This window comes from Microcebus murinus, chromosome 10 (genome assembly GCF_040939455.1).
Source record: "Microcebus murinus isolate Inina chromosome 10, M.murinus_Inina_mat1.0, whole genome shotgun sequence".
NCBI classification, from domain to species: Eukaryota; Metazoa; Chordata; class Mammalia; order Primates; family Cheirogaleidae; genus Microcebus; species Microcebus murinus.
Window position 1 is genome coordinate 47,713,143 of NC_134113.1, and position 16,494 is coordinate 47,729,636.

Here is a 16,494-nt window from a genome sequence, read left to right on the forward strand (position 1 = left end):
GTTACCTTATGGTAGATAAAACATAATTATTTGGAAACGAGGAATTGTGTCCAGAAGGCATGCTTTGCCATGGCAACCTTAACGTTGAGTTACAGTATGTCTTTCAGTTTTGCAGAGGGTAATTTATCATGGAAGGAATGTGCTGAATATGTCACATTTTACTATCTGCTTTTATTTTGTTAGATAATCAAGATCTTGACTCTTGAAATAAAATTATTCTAAGTTTTGCCTTATTTTCACGTTTGCAAGTATAATGTGTTTATACTTCAAATTCATTTTAAATTTTAAATAGAACGAGACAGACTAAGTCTAGCTAGGACACACAGGACCTAGAAGCAAAACCATATTTCAGTTTTCTTCTGTGACTTTACAACCGTGTGAGTGATAGAGACCCAAGTATTTTGTCTGAGATTGACAAATATTTTTTTTCCTAAACTGTGTCATTAAAATTTGAGGATTTAAACATAGTGTAAATTGGAAAAGAGGATTTGAATTAAACTGTGAGCAAATGTTCAAAATTTATGTCCATGTTTCCTACTTTCTCTATAGACATGTATCTACTATAGTTTAGAGTCTAGCACCTAGATTTTTATTTTAGAAATATCAGTTTCTTTCTGTTGTAAACCAGAGAATCTTTTTTCTCCTTTCTGAAGACAAAGAATGGCAAAAAATGGACTTTCTGATTAAAACATTTGGTCTTTTACTTTGCTCAACATGTATTTTTATATGCTGCTAAAATTTTGGACAGATTTAGCCACAGGACATGGCTACAAGGAATGAATTGTTTTTCTTCCCTGGGTAGCTGTTCTAGTTTTGTTCAAGTTGATCTTGAAGTATATGTTGGATTAGGTCTATTCTTACACACTGCAGCAGGGTGCTCCAGCTGAGTCCAAATATGTGTAAACTTTCCTCAAAATACTACCATACTACCCCCTACTTAAAAGCATGATATGCCTTAGTATTTAAACCCAGTGTTAAAAGCATCTAAAGACTATGTTATTAAAGAAACTTGACTTTGGCTTTCTGTGATGATAGCCTTATTTTGTCGCTTATTAATACAAGTATAGAGGTAACCTCGGTTTACCACTGTTAGATTTGGAACATTCAGATGGATGCCAAAGCCTCACCAAGGATGATTTCCAAATATTCTTACTTGGAAAGGAAATTGCCATATTTCCTCAATTCTACACAAACTCATGTTTATATTAGTATGTTTTAACATTTTTGGAAATGTAAAAAGAGGCCTATAATTCATACACATCTTTAATGTTGTAGTATTTCCTTTCCTCCTCCTCCCCCCAAGCTGATAGAAAATTGAATGTTATTTCATAGGCAATGCCGTCTTTGGCCAGAGAAGTTTTGGTAAGTGCCATTGTTAACATAAACTGAGCAGCATCATCTACTTTCAAGGAGAACAATTGGCAAAAACCATTGACAACACTAATAGTTTAAGAGATTTATATGTGATGTTCTTCATTAATTAATCCACTGTTTTAGAGTCTTGCATTTCATTCACTCATCCAATGTACTTATTGAGTACTTATGTTGTATACCAGGCAGTATTCAAGAAGCAAAGAATGCAAAGATGATGCTTGTCCTCAAAAATGTCACAATCCAGCAAGCAACTAAGGATACAATGTCAGAATTCTCTTAATAGCAATAATTACAAACAGAGAAAGAAAGGGAAAGTTCACATAAGTGATAAAGTTTGAATTCTCAGATGGGTAATGGTATTCAAGGTAGAGAAAATAACATGATCAAAAGTACACAGGGATACAGGTGCATGGGAATGTTGTAGAATGGCAAGACTATACAGTGTTTCTTGGGTGAGTTGAGCCATGTAAGGCAAGGACACATTATGTGGGTCTTAAGATTTCACCTCACTTTCTCATATATATGATATTCCCAACTTAATCCCACATGTTAACTCCCTTGATAGTCATTTAACACAAACTCCAATTCATTAAATTGCTAATTATTTATCCTTGCAACAAATAATAAGCAGTCTTTGTTCTATATATGCAACATACAACTTGTGTAATGACAGGTTTGTATATTTTCATAAAAATACTGAACATGGAATGCAAAGTAGAATTTATGCAGTTCTAATAGGATTATATTTCCTGCTTCTATGAGCATCCTTCTGCAGCAGATTATCATTTATTTGAATTTATAACTGACATTGACAAACAACAAAAATACATTGATGTTGCATGTATGCACTTTTTAAAAATAGAAGCATGCTTTTAAATCTAAATTGAAAAACTTGGAAACATTGCTTTCATTCTATGGAACATTAATTGAAAGTACAGTGTCATCCTAAATGAATCATTGTTATTTCTGCTGGTACATTATCTGGAAAGAGTAACTGGAGGAAATATATTGTGATATACATTTTTAAACATTAACAAAGGCATTCTAGCTTGCATTGAAACAAAGAAGTAATCAGAGCCATTTCATATAGATACTAACTTTAAAAACTGCCCCTGAGAAATTTTATTTCTGGTTAAAAAGAAAATTCTCCACTTTAAAAAAAATTGTGTGATCATGTTTCATGCAAATCTAAAAGCAAGCTGCATCTCTATAAATAGTCATGACTTTGTCCTATTTTAAATAGTTAAATTGGAGATTCTGTGAGATTCACTACATTTTGCCTGTGGCTACTTTTTTTCTACCATGAAATTTCAGAGTTGGCTGTTATGTAAAACAAAGCAATTTTACTGCAGTTCTCCTTGGAGGACAGCTCTGATGTATGAAGGAAGTGTTGATCTATTGCTCTTTCCCTGATCGGATACAGCAGCAGCCAAGGGAAAAGGTTTGGCTAGAGAAGAATAGTTGGGTGACCAGTGTAGGGTGTAGATGTCAGTGGGGTGGGTGACTGCTGTCTCAGCTCAGCATCTAGCTGACAACTCTCAGCCTGAGAACCAGTCAAATGTGACAAATCTCCCCTTGCAATTTGATGGGATGCCCTGCTTGGCTTCTTGTAGCCAGAAGAAGAAAAGCAGATTTCAGATTAAGGCTGTGTAACTCCATTCAGAGATAAAGTAGGATTTTCCTATGCTAATTTGTATTATTTTCCATAGGAAGTGAGAATAAAAGAGAAATCCTTTTTTAAATGGGCTTTGCAATAACCCCGTATTAGGAGTCTTCCTTTTCTCCTTGGCTTATTGTTTTGAATACCCGTTTAATATCTGATGTTTTGGTTTTAGGCTGTTTGAGAAAGTATGATGGCTTCTGTGAGAGTCCCGGTAAAGTTGTAGTTGGACGACAAAGTGCTCACAGCCAAGCGTGTGGTTTCGTGTGCTATAATCCTGTTAAGTACCTGTACAATGGTGTAACAGCTGGTGCAGGCTGCAGACGGTGTGTTAGTGCGCTATGTTGGGACTTGAGATCCACACAGACGATGAGCTGGGTTGGCTTAGAACAGACCTAAGTACCCCTCAGACAGCTGGCCTAGTAACTATACACTAGCCAATCTTGGGAGCGAGACTCATCAAATAACATTAATTTTCTTCTCTACCAGACGGTAAGGTAACTGAAGCCAGGTTGATTGTGCTGTCTTGGGATTTTTACCTAATGATCTTCTGGAAAGCAGGTGCATTGGCAGGGATGTTAAGCTTCTGAAAACCCAACTAGTATTACAGAGTAAATCTTTGCTGCCGTGGGGGTTTTACAGGAGTGGGGTGCATTAATGTTAGATCATTACAAAGAATTTTGCTGACTACTACAGCATTAATGGCACTTTTATGGCTCTCAGTTAATGACCGTCAAGAAATAAGAGTTTATATCTTGTTCAATTCATAATGTTAAATCAAACTAGCCAGCTGTCAGATGCATCCTACACATGCAGACTCCTTCTTGGTGATATTTGGTGTTTCTCCATCCATTAGGTTATTAGATCATTGCTTGGAACCTCAATTGTTTTGCATAGGCTTGATGTCATTTTTATCATGACAAAGCAAAGCAAGTTGTCACTTCTAAGAGGCAGTTTCTATGTCCCCGTGGAAACTTAGTTTTCTTCTGCATCAAACTACTTTAAATTACTGTGATTTGTTGAGGACCTGACTTTTTTTAAAAGTAATTTTTTTGTTTTATTTTAGGCTTAAGAAAACTGTAACCTCACTTCCATATATTAATGAATGCAAGGACATATGATGTGAGCTCGTTCAAATCTCTCCACTTCTCATACTTCTAAATTGTCCATATCTTTACTCATCATTGTCTTCTATCTGAGAAAAGAAAAATCTGCTTCCAATAAAAACTACCTGTCATTTTTATTGTGCCTTTCATCCTATTCCCTCTTTCCTTTTCTAGATGTGTACTCTATCTCTCTTTAGCATCTTCAATCTCTTCTTTCTTGAACTCACTCCTGTTTTAAAATAAACAAACCAGCACTTCCTTTAATACTGCTGTCTCCTATATCATTTTAGTTCCCTATGCTTGCCATCACAAATTTCTTGAAAGATTAGTCTACACTGGCTGTCTCCACCTTATCTCTTGCCCCATTCCCCTCTGCCTTACTCTAAGCAACTCTCCCAAAAATGACTAAAGCATTCCAATCAATAAATCTACCACTCCCCATTCTCTCCCCTGCCTGGAATTCTCAGCCACACTGGACCCTACTGACAAGCACCTCAGTTTTGAAATGGCATGTCCATGGATTTGCAGCTCTCTTGACTCTTTATTCTCTTGGCCTTTTCTCTTTTGATTATTTTATCTAGGGATATCCAAAAGCTCAGTTCTTGACCCCCCTTTTCCCTCTGTATCTTTTTCTTTGAATGCCTGACTCACTGCCTCAGTCTCAAACGCATATTGGTGATTTTCATATCCATATCATTGTCTTTGAGCTCTCTACTCAAAATTTCAACTCCATGAAGGACATCATTCTGAGGAGTACCTCAGTTTCATCATGCCCAGCTCCAAACTGTTTATATTCTCTATACACAGTAGCATTCCCTCCTGACTTCCTTATTTCTGTTAATGACATAGCCTTTAACCCAGACACTTAGTCTTATAAATGCACTCGCCATTGATTTCTTCTTCTTTCTTGCCAATCACATGGAAAGACCTCTTGTTCCTACCTCTGTAGTGCTTCTCTCATTTATTCCATATACTTCTTCCCATTTCCAGTTCAAGACTATTCGTACACTAGGGTAAAAGATTGTTACTTTTTATCATTACTCATGTTGTTAGACTACTCTTTGTTTCTTCCAGTTTGAGACTCTTGAAATAGTAACAAACTATAGGAATGATCCCTGAAAGTATAGTCTTGAGCCTCCTGAAATAATAACATAAATGTCGGTAGTCCCTTACACAGATTCAGAAGTTCTTCATTAACTACTGCAGAAAGAACAAATATAGACCCTCAAGACTCTTCGCCTAATAGTCAAGTTAATGTCCCCTGAGGGCTTCCACACTTCACTCCCCAGACTAAATTATATGCCACTCCCTTCACATTCCCATGCTTTCTTAATTATTCATCTTTATCATTTCTTCCACTAACAATTTTTCTCACTCAACTCCTCCATTTTCTGCCTGCTAAATATAGCCTGCCTTATGATATTTTTCTGTGAAATAGTAAAGCATTAGCAACAATAAAATATTAACACATATATATGTATGATATATTTATAAGTAAATGATATATAAAAGGGGTCTCTCAACCAGCTAATATCCCACAGTGGTTAGTACGCTGTATCTCTGTTGAAAATTCTGTTTTAATGATTTATTTATTTAATTATTTAAGATGAGCAGAGGACTCATGTGTATCAATAAATACTTATTGAATGAATAAATGAATTTAACTAATTGTTTTCAATTAGAGACTCGTGGCTCATTACCTTGGTATTTCCTGGCCCAGACAGAGTTATCAATTGTGTTTTATTTGTAATTTTATTCTCACTGATCTGTACACCATTTTATATGTTACATTGATGGAAATAGTTAAATGAGTTTATCATTAAAGCAGAAAAAGAAGAGTCAACACACACATAACTTATTTTCATTTTACTAATATTAGAATAGCACACTGTGTATCTGTCATTACATGTCAGAAATTTTAAAATATATCTTCAGTCAAATGAGCTGTATGTCATAGATACTGATTAGATTATCTGGCACTTCAATGAATTTGTGTTGGGTATCATTATTATAATAAAACTCCATTAGAAGTAATTTTTTAATGTCCCAAATTTTGTAAATATATACATATGCATATTCTTCTCTGTGTGTGTGTACATGCACATGTGCACACAAAGGAAATTTATTTTGTCAATATGACATTAACCCAAGACATTTGCAAAATGATTAGCCACACCCGTCCTCCATGATCTTCCTTACTTATGCATATGCTGATTCTGATTTTAGTATGCTCTTATCTCCAGATTTGCTTTGTTCAACAACTCCTCTTTGTTGGTTAAAAAATGACAACATAGGCTCAACTCTTGTTTTTGTTTTGTGTTTTCTTTGCACTCCTCAGCAGTAATTTAAGTTAGATAAATGTATAACCTTCATTCTACCAGGACAGTTTTCCCAAAATTTTACAGGATCTATGAAATACCGTACCTTTGACCTTTTGTACATACATTGTAATCTTAAAAGACATACTACCATGAAAATTTCGCACAACTTCTAATGTTAGTTCCATACTTCTGTGTGTCTCCCCAAAACAAGTTTTCAGCTTATTTAGCTGTTAGACTCCCACTCTCCAGTGGTTGAAAAGTTGATATTAATTTAATATCCTTAGTCATTTCTATCTTGAACAAGTTAGTAATTGTAGCACTCCAAACCATTCAGAAAGTGACAAGAATTTGGGAAACTAGGGTAGGAAAAGGTGGCTATATACAAGGAATAGCCATATTAGGTAATCAATCCTATCATCAGTAGCACCATGAGAAAAAGCTTTTATTAACGCCATCTCACAAAGGGAGCCACAGATCCAGAGAGTTAAGCATGGTTTTGTAGCTCAAATCTTAGAACTAGAATTTAAGTCCATGACTTTTATTCCGAGGCTCATGTTACTCCAATACTTTTCCTGTGTTGGGAAGTTACTCATGCCCTGGAAACATGTATTCAACAAACCTGGGATCCCCAACCCCTGGACTTTGGACCAGTAGTGGCCCGTGGCCTCTCAGGAAGTGGGCCACACAGCAGGGGCAGAGGGTGAAGCTTCATCTGTATTTACAGCTGCTCCTCATCACTCACATCACTGCCTGAGCTCCGCCTCCTGTCGGATCAGCGGTGGCATTAGTTGCAGGAAAATAAGCTCAGGGCTCCCACTGGTTCTGCATTATGGTGAGCTGTATAATTATTTCATTATATATTACAATGTAATAATAGTAGAAATAAAGTGCACAATACATGTAATATGCTTGAAGTGTCCCAAAACCATTCCCCTTTCCCACCCCCAGTTCCTGGAAAAATTGTCTTCCATGAAATTGGTCCCTGGTACTAAAAAGGTTGGGGACCCCTGCTCTAAACCACACTAAAAGCTATCCATTCTGTGTCTGGTTTACTGAAGGGTCCACCATTTCTTATGTAAAAATAGTTATTTATTATTTGATTAAGGATCAGCTTAAGTTACTTAGGTTATATTTTTTGCTATGGAGTTGCCATCTTAACCAGTTAAAATGCAGAGCTCCTTTCAGAGTTAATATTTCCGAAATGAGTGAGGTTTTTGCTCCAAAGGATCAGTCACTCTACGTGATCATACCATACGTAAACTTAGGCTGTACACTTAATATGCTTATATAAATCTGTCCTTATATTGGCTTTATTCTCTCTTCATTCCAAAAAGAATGTTACATACTTACATGGTTAAACAAATGATCTGATGAAAATTTGGATAGCTTTTAGGGAAAGCTGACAATTTTTATGCTGGCATTTCTGAATATTCATTCAATTATGCTAGGTAATGTTGCTATATCTCTTTACACAAAATTGCTCAAGAGTCTCTAGAAGCTATCATGACCTGTTGCTGAGTCTGATGAGTTGAGTTTTTTCATGCTAACTATAATTTGTTTAAATACATAAACTCAGAAATATTGTCTTTGAGTCTTAGCCATGCTAAGCTATGCTGAGATAATAAATAATTCTCAGATCCTTAGTGCCTTAATGAAGTAAAGATGCATCTCTTCCTTGTAAAGAGTTGGATGCAGGTCTGGAGGCTCCTCTGAGTGACTTTCCTCCAAGTAGTGAGTCAGGGATCTAGCCTATTTCTACCACATAGCTTTGTTATATTGGTACCTTTTGCTTTCAGGCCTGGGGTTGGTGGAGAGAAAGAGAGATTGAGGGCAGCAGATTTCAGAGGTCCAGCCTGATGATGTCTTGAACAGCACTTCTACCCATATCCTGTTCACCAGAACTTCTCATATCACCCCACCCAGACACAAAGTGTGGTGATACAGTATAATATAATCTCCTGAGACTGGGAAAAGAAAATAGGTTAGTTAACATATCACATGGACCCTGCCACAATTAGGAAGATGATGTGGATCAAAACTACATTCAGAACATATGATTAAAAAAATATATTCAGTAACAGAATTTTTAATCAATTAAAAGAGAAAAATAAAAAGGGTCTATTTTAAATAAATCATTATACCAGACATGCAAATGATTGTATTGCTTTGTTTTTAATACTTAAAACATTAAGTTGATACACACACATCCACACACGCATTAAAAATCAGGCATAAAAATAAAGTCAACTTTCTAGTATGAGCAAGGAACCAAGCTGGTAGGAAGGTAAGCTACGTCTCATCATTATCTGTTATGGAAAGGTGAAGTAGGAGGAAAGCTCAGCTCTACCTACCCACTGTGGCAGAGAAAATTCAAATTTTGTGGCCCAGGAAAGAATCTGCTGGCGTAGGAGCAATTGGACTTTTTTTTTTTGAACAAGTAATTTTCTGTTGTATTTCAGATGGTGTTCTTGTACAGAATGTTCACACCAATGCAGAAAAGAGAGGTCTTTAAACACAATTGTGTTTTTTCTCTGAGCATCTCTGGCAGCAAGGCACCAGGTTTCAGGTCTGCTGTCTCCTGTGTTGTGAAATAAAGCCAGAAAAAAATTATGTCCACATTCATACTTGGGTCAGAGGATTCACTTTTCATTTGACTTGAACAAACATCCAGAAAGCATTCATTAGGAGTTAAGCAAATACTAAGCAGTTGATCTGATTCAGTCAATAGCCATTGTGGATTTTTAATGAGTGCTCTTTAACCTACTAAAGCCTATCAAAAATACACTATATTCTCTTTAATGAGAGAATTTCCCATAATGCGCTACAACTTACCAAGCAAAAATATAAATCCATCTACTTTTCTAAAATATATGATTTTTCTTTAGATTTCCAGTATCACAACCTGTCTATAGCTTAGTTGCTTATGACTGAAATCTGTTTCACAAGGAGCAGTAAGTAGTGATGATAAGACACTGAAGGTATTTGAGGTCATAAAGCATATGGTACAAGAGCAATGGTAATGGAGGATGTGCCTAGAAAAATGTGATTTCAGGTTGGGATTCTTAAAATTGGCTTTGTTTTTAAATTAATCTGCATATAAGCCTCCTTCTTAATTAGGCTGAGGTAGACCCAGAAGTCTAGTGACTAAGTCAGGTAAAAAAGGATCAAACATATCCAAGGGCTCCCTGTTACCCAGTGAATAGTGTCACTTCATTCTCTTCATCTGCCACCAACAGCTGGAACTTGGGCCAATCACTGTTCCACTAGTGGATGGTAAGTTCTTAATGCTCAACTACATACTTGATCCCAGAAGCTAAACCCTAGCCTGCCCACAGGTCTAGTAAGAATTTGCTCGTCTGTACAGCCCATAGGTAGGACATGCCTAGTAAAATGCACAAGGAGGCAGTGACTTTGATTCAAGGCCCCAGATTCTTCATTCAAGGCATGCAAGACTAAAGACCTTTTGCTCAGTAAAGTGGATCCTGATGTCTTATCTCCTGAGGGAAGTAGGATGTCATATTGGAAAAAGCTGGATCTTAGAATCAATTCCATCTGGATTTAAATCTCACCTTTGCCATTTGACCAACACTATGACTTTGATCATGTTACATAATATTCTGAACCTGAGTTTTCTTTTAGGAGATAGTGACTGCACATACCTCATGGAATTTTGGTGGGAAGTAAAACACTTCAGATATAGTGGATGTTTCATAAATGTTAGTTCCCTTTTCAAATTAGTGACAGAGACCCAATGGTCTTCATAATTATAAAAGTGATAATGTCAGAAATTATACTAATGTGAGGTATTAAAGAAATTGGTTTAATACTCCACATGTAAATTTAGAGAAGGAAAAGGGATACACACATCTGAATTTTAAAAATGCATAATCCCAGGCCCCACCCTAGATTTATTAGCTCAGAAACCCTGAGGATAGAGCTTGTGTACTTGTATTTTGGTAAAACTTTCTGGGTATTTTCTATGCACACCCCTAGTTAAGTACTCCAGCTCTAGAAGCCAACACAAGGTGTGGTGAATAGGAGGTACTCAGCAAACATTTGTAGAACTCAGAAGGTCTATGTCTTGACTCAGTTCCTACGTCTCATAACTATGTGTCTTCTGCTCCTTCCTGGCTGTGAGTCACATGGACATCAACCACTGTTCATCTTAAAGGAATCCAACTCCTTCCAGAGAAAAACTGATGTTTCAAAGTATTCATCCAGATATTTGCCAAAATATAGATAAAACAATAATATGGACATATTTATTGGACATCTATGTGCACCAGGTAAAGCCCATGTTCACAAAACTCCTTTGTGGTAGGTACTATGAATATCTCTATTTCACAGTTAGGAAATTGAAGTACCTAAGGGTGTCTTAGTGTGTAACTTACTCAAGTTTATATAGCAAGTTTTTTAAAGTGAGGTAAATACACTTCTAGATGACTTCAAAATCTAAAGAGCACCTGAGTAGGTGCTCATTCTGATGACAACAGCGTCCTGGGCCAGAATTTGTATGCAGTTAAGCATTCTATATTATCAGTTTCACAGAAATTGATACAGTATTTGTATGTTAATTTGTAGTGTGAGTGTTTTAAACAGCCACATGAGGGCCATTTTCAAGGTGGACAAAGGTAGAAATGGAATGGGTAGGTCTGAAGATTCTAGGACCACAACAGATAAATGGTTTCCAGGATCCTGAATGTAAACAAACTTTAGATCCTGAGCACCTTAGTAAAGTGGCTCATCTCATCCTTGCTATCCCCCTTCCTGCTCTACTTGTCTTCATTTGTATTATATTTACCTGGTTGTCTATATGCATGTATATAAGCAGGCAAGGAATAAAGCACATTCCAGACTCTAGGGTATCTAAGAAGATTGATCCAGTTACTCCCTATCATACCATCCTTTGTTAATTCCCTGGATAGCCTTATTATTGTCTGGATATTTCATATAATGATTAGCTGTTTATTTACTCTCTGCTTCCTCTCACTATACAGTTTGAGCCATAAGAACTGGGGATTTTATATATATCTTGAACATCATTATAATGACTGAATAGGTGAACAGAAACCAAGGGGTGAGAGAGGAATAATTATGTATCCCAGTACTGGATAGAAGTGTCTAAACTCTATCAAGATCGAAAAAGAGAAAAATATACCAAAAAATAAAAAGTAGTGTTTGCAGAATTGTGACCTCTAGTCTTAAAGTAGGAATTTTTGTTTTACATTCTCTTTTGTGTATATGAATATTATGTGCATGCATGTGTGTGTGTGTGTGTGTGTGTGTGTGTGTGTGTGTGTGTGTGTGTGCATGAGAGAGAGGGGTTGTGGCCAGGGGATCAGGGGTAAGATGGCCTTATGAGTGTGTGTTTGTAGGCAGAGAAGAGCAAGAAACCAACACGGTTGACCTTCATACCGTTGAAAATTCCAGATGCTCATGGTTAAGCACGGGACTGAGCTGACAAAATATGGTAGGAGAGTGGCCGAGGAGGGATGGAAGGAAGAAAAGAGAGACTGAGCAGTTAAAACTGACAGTGCCTTGTCAGTATCTGTAGGGGATAGGGAGGAGCCAAGGCAGATGGTCAGAGCTCAAACTTGAGCACCGGGGGATACTCTGGCCATTCTTTGGTATGAAGCATGTGTAGAGTAACAGTTATGAGGGAAGAGGACCATGAGTTAAGTTTTGATAAGTTGAATTTAGTGCGCTATGAATGTCAGTAGTCAATGAATAGGAGGATCTGCAATTAAGAGAGAAATTAAGTCTGGAGGTTTAATTTTGAGAGTCATCAGTAAATCTCTACCTTCATTTTTCCTAAACCTCCAAATTTACTTGTCTTAAGTAGTTGTTGATGACTATTCTTTAAAACAGAGATATAATATGACTGCTCTACCATCAATGCAAATATCTTCTACCATGATAAGTATTAAGAAGGATATATATTGTACAGTTTCCTGCATATTCAGTGCAGCCATACCCCATCACCAGTGGAGTGGAGTAAGGTTATGAAATTGCTTAGGTTTTATTCAATCTATTTTATGCAGCCATGCTTGAGGACACAATGTGGAACCTGCAAGTTAATTTTAGACCACACTTGTGGTCCTCAGGGAAATTCTTACATCTCAGTGTGCTACAAGCATCACCAGAATTCCTTCATCTAGCCATCCAAGAATTTATCATAATGATGACTATACTCAATTGACAGGCAGTGTAAAATACCGGTTAAGTAGAGGATCCAGACTGCTTGGGTTTGAATTCTGACTCTGCATTTACTACTTATGACACCCATTTACAACCCATATCAAGAAGAGATATTAATAGTGCACACTCCAGAGTGCTGACATGAGAATTAAATGAAAATTAATAATATATAGTGCTAGAACAATGGTATAGAAAATGTACTAAATAAATGTAGCTCTTATTTTTTAAAAAAATGTCTAGGAATTATCACCATGATTTACTCATAGTACTAGTCAATAAACATTAGTTGAATGAAAGTATTTACTAAGCATTTACTAGACCACTTTTGCAGAACTAAAAATGGTGATAGCATTCTGCAGAAACCCTACATACTTCCTATGATGTTACTGAACACTGTGACATTATCAAAACATGATACCTTGGCCTTTAGATGATCAAATCAAGAAAGCTAACATTATGCTGGGCTAAAATAGTAGTCATTAATATTCCTCAAAGAAATGTTATTGAACTATTTATTTTATAATTGCATGAATCTTACTTCTGATGCCATGTTGGCTTCTAGTACGCTTATGTTTGCATTACTTACACATTATACATTAAAAGAAATAAATAGAATATCATAGTTATTATTCTGAATGTATCACATTATATTTGTCACACATAAAAGAAATAGGTGTGTGTGTGTCACATTTAGAAAATGGGTCCTTCTGTGCCACTATTTCTGTTACTCAAAGAATTGAGAAACAAACAGCCTTTTAGAAGGTGTTGAATGACCAGCATAAGTGCACCTTGGCAACCAGGTGGACAGAAGGATGACCATAAAATTTCAGTGAAGTAAGTTTCAAATAATGTAATAGAGATTTATTATGACAAAAGAATTAGAAACAAACAGATAGCTTAGAAATCTAAAATGGATATCATTACTCTTATTACTATTATACTTACTCTTATGATTGCTAGTTGCCAACATATATTGGGCACACACATATTATGTGCCATGTATAAATGACACATATTATCACAACTTTATTTCTTGCAATAACTATATGGTAGATGCTATTATTATCCCTGTTTTAGAGATGAAAAACCAAAAGACAACGAAGATTAAAAAAATAATTACAGTGACTTGCCCCACATCGTACAGAAAGAAGTTGGGGAAACTGAGACTCAAGCCACGGCACCCTGACTCCAGAACCCATGCTTATCCAGCCCACCAACACGGATGAAATACTTCACAGTTCATGAATCTCTTCTCATGTCTGTGACCTTATTCCATCTTCACAGTCAGCCTGCAGGGTAAGTGTTATCTCAGTGTGTAAGTTGTACAAGCCCACTCAGGTGATAATGACAAGGCTCAGATGGGAAACCTAGCCCTCTTCTTTGAAGTCCCATGCCCTTTCTTTCCACTTGTGTCTGGTCTAATAACGTGGAAAGTCTTAGGAGTTCGTAAGCTGGTAAGGCACTCTCCATTCTGCAAGCAATGACCAGAGATGCAAATGGAAGATGGTCAACCGGTGAAATAGTGCAGAAAGGATGCTGGCTTGCATGTACACCTCTTGAGCTATACCCAAGCAAGGGGATGACACATTGGAACAGCAGAAGCATCTTTCCAAGTTCATGTTAGTTGATAGTAGGTAAAAGCTCTAGGTCTCCTAGCACTGAAAATTTTAACATCTAATGATTTCATCGTTAATAAATAAGCTATAATATCTGACATGTTTACCTTGGAGATATTCTGAAAACAAAATGAGATGATATATATTTCCAAAAACCTGGCATTCATATTGCATCAGACATATGCTGAGTACCCAGTAAATATTTGTGGAGTAAATAAGTGAAGAAATGACTGATATGTGGAGCAGAATGTAAATTTAAATGTACAGATAGTTTAAATACACATAAATACAAAAAATAACTAATAAAAACCATTTGATCATACTTTATTCATTTTTATACCTCTCACAGTTTTCTTTCATAGACTCTCAAATTTATGCTTATAGAATTGAATCAAATTAAAAATATTTTATGCTTATGGTTCTTTAGTCCTTTAACCAAATATTCTTAAAGCAGCCCTAATGGGGGAAAATGTCATGTAGCAATTAGGCATAGAAACACAAACACAAATTTGTCACTTTGCCAGACTCAGGTACACTATCATGTCCCAATTACATTCATTTATTCAATGTGCATTTACTGAAGGCCTGTAATGTGAAAGGTACCATGCTAGGAGTTTTAGGATCTCAAAGATCAATTATATGTTACTGCTGCCTTCCACATGTCTTATCATCCAATAAGAGGGGTAAAGCATGCATATAAAAATGATGTAAAGGAGAAGTAATGTGTGCCTTGCAATGGGTATGGATAAAATGCATGGAGAATCCAGAAGCTGAAAAGATTACTACTAGCTGAGAAGGTCAAGGAGGAAAGAGCCTTAAAACTGGACCACAGTGGGGATAGATTGATTTGTGGAATTTCCAAAGAATAATTATTAGCAAAATGAGATAATATCTGGGGGAAAGTAGGGAGGTGTGGATCTGTATATAGCAGATCAGCTTTGCTGGAGCCTGAAGAAAAGAAATGTGCATTCAAGTAACCAGTTTGCCCAGGACTGAGGGATTTCAGGAGCTGAAACTTCTGGTACTAAAGCCAGTGAAGTCCCAGGCACACCAAGATGAGTGGGTCATCCTAGTGTGTATTCAGGCACAGCTGCTAATCACTGATTATTGAAGGGTATTGGCTAATTGAAGGTATTTAGCTGTGACATAAAGGTAAAGTTTACATTATAATCACAACCACTTCCCTTATTTTAAGCTAGATCTATTCTTCTAAGTTATTCTCTTTTTTCCCTTTAATTTCAGCTCTTTACAGCACTATCCTCCACTTCCTCAATCATCAGGTAAAGACATATCAACGTAGCTCTGGCTTCCTTTGCAATAGATAGCTCAGCAAATTAGCTACTGAATTCCACCACAGAAATTGAAATTGGAGAACTGAGTCAGATCTCTTTACTTAGGTTTACCTTGAGTGAGTCACAGTCTCTCTGCGCCTTCAATTCTTTGTCTTTGTAATTGAAGATAAGATAATAAATCTTTAGAAAATGTTAGGCAGCTATGTGTCTATTGATAATCAAAAGTACCTAAGTATCCCCTAAGATGAATGCAGGATTGAGACTAGAATGGAAATGTGTAAGCCACAGGTCAAGGTAGGTGGTGGGCCTGGTTGGAAGGTCTGTATGTGACAGTGTCAAGGATAAAAAGAGACTGAAAGAGTGGAGTTGCCTCCTGAACTTCCATATCAGCACAAGAACAGAACATAAGAGTCATTGAAGAGGCAGTAGAGAAAGCCATCATGTACAATTTATGACTGCTGTCACAGACTCAAAGGGATTGGTAATCCAGAGTAGTCCTATTTGTATTTTCTTTTTATATTAAAAGAATTATTATTTCTTCAGTAGATTTACAGGGTGCAAATTTTCTTTTTGTGATAGGATGAATTAGATAGTGGTGAAGTCAGGGCTTTTAGTGTACCTGTCACCAGCATAGTATGTGCTGTATTCAATAGGTAACTTTTGATCCATCACCCCCTCCTACCCTCCTCTTTTCTTAGTTTCTAATGTCCATTATACTACTTTATGACCATATATGCCCATTGTTTAGCTTCCATTTATAAGGAAAAACATACTGTGTTTGTTTTGCCATTCCTGAGATATTTCACTTAAGATAATGGTCTCCAGCTCCATCCAAGTTTCGGCAAAAGAAATTATTTCATTCTTTTTTATGGCCGAGTAGTACTCCATGGTGTGTGTTTATGTGTATGTGTGTGCCTGCCTATCAAC

At 36.5% G+C, this 16,494-nt stretch overlaps 1 protein-coding gene and 1 pseudogene across 1 annotated transcript in view; one reads left to right on the forward strand and one right to left on the reverse strand.

Moving 5' to 3' along the window:
- Positions 1 to 16,494, forward strand: part of PDZRN4 (PDZ domain containing ring finger 4) — a 371,080-nt gene that overhangs the window by 213,149 nt on the left and 141,437 nt on the right. The gene's annotated exons all lie outside the window — the stretch shown is intronic.
- On the reverse strand, positions 5,177 to 5,271 carry LOC142873478 (uncharacterized; annotated as a pseudogene).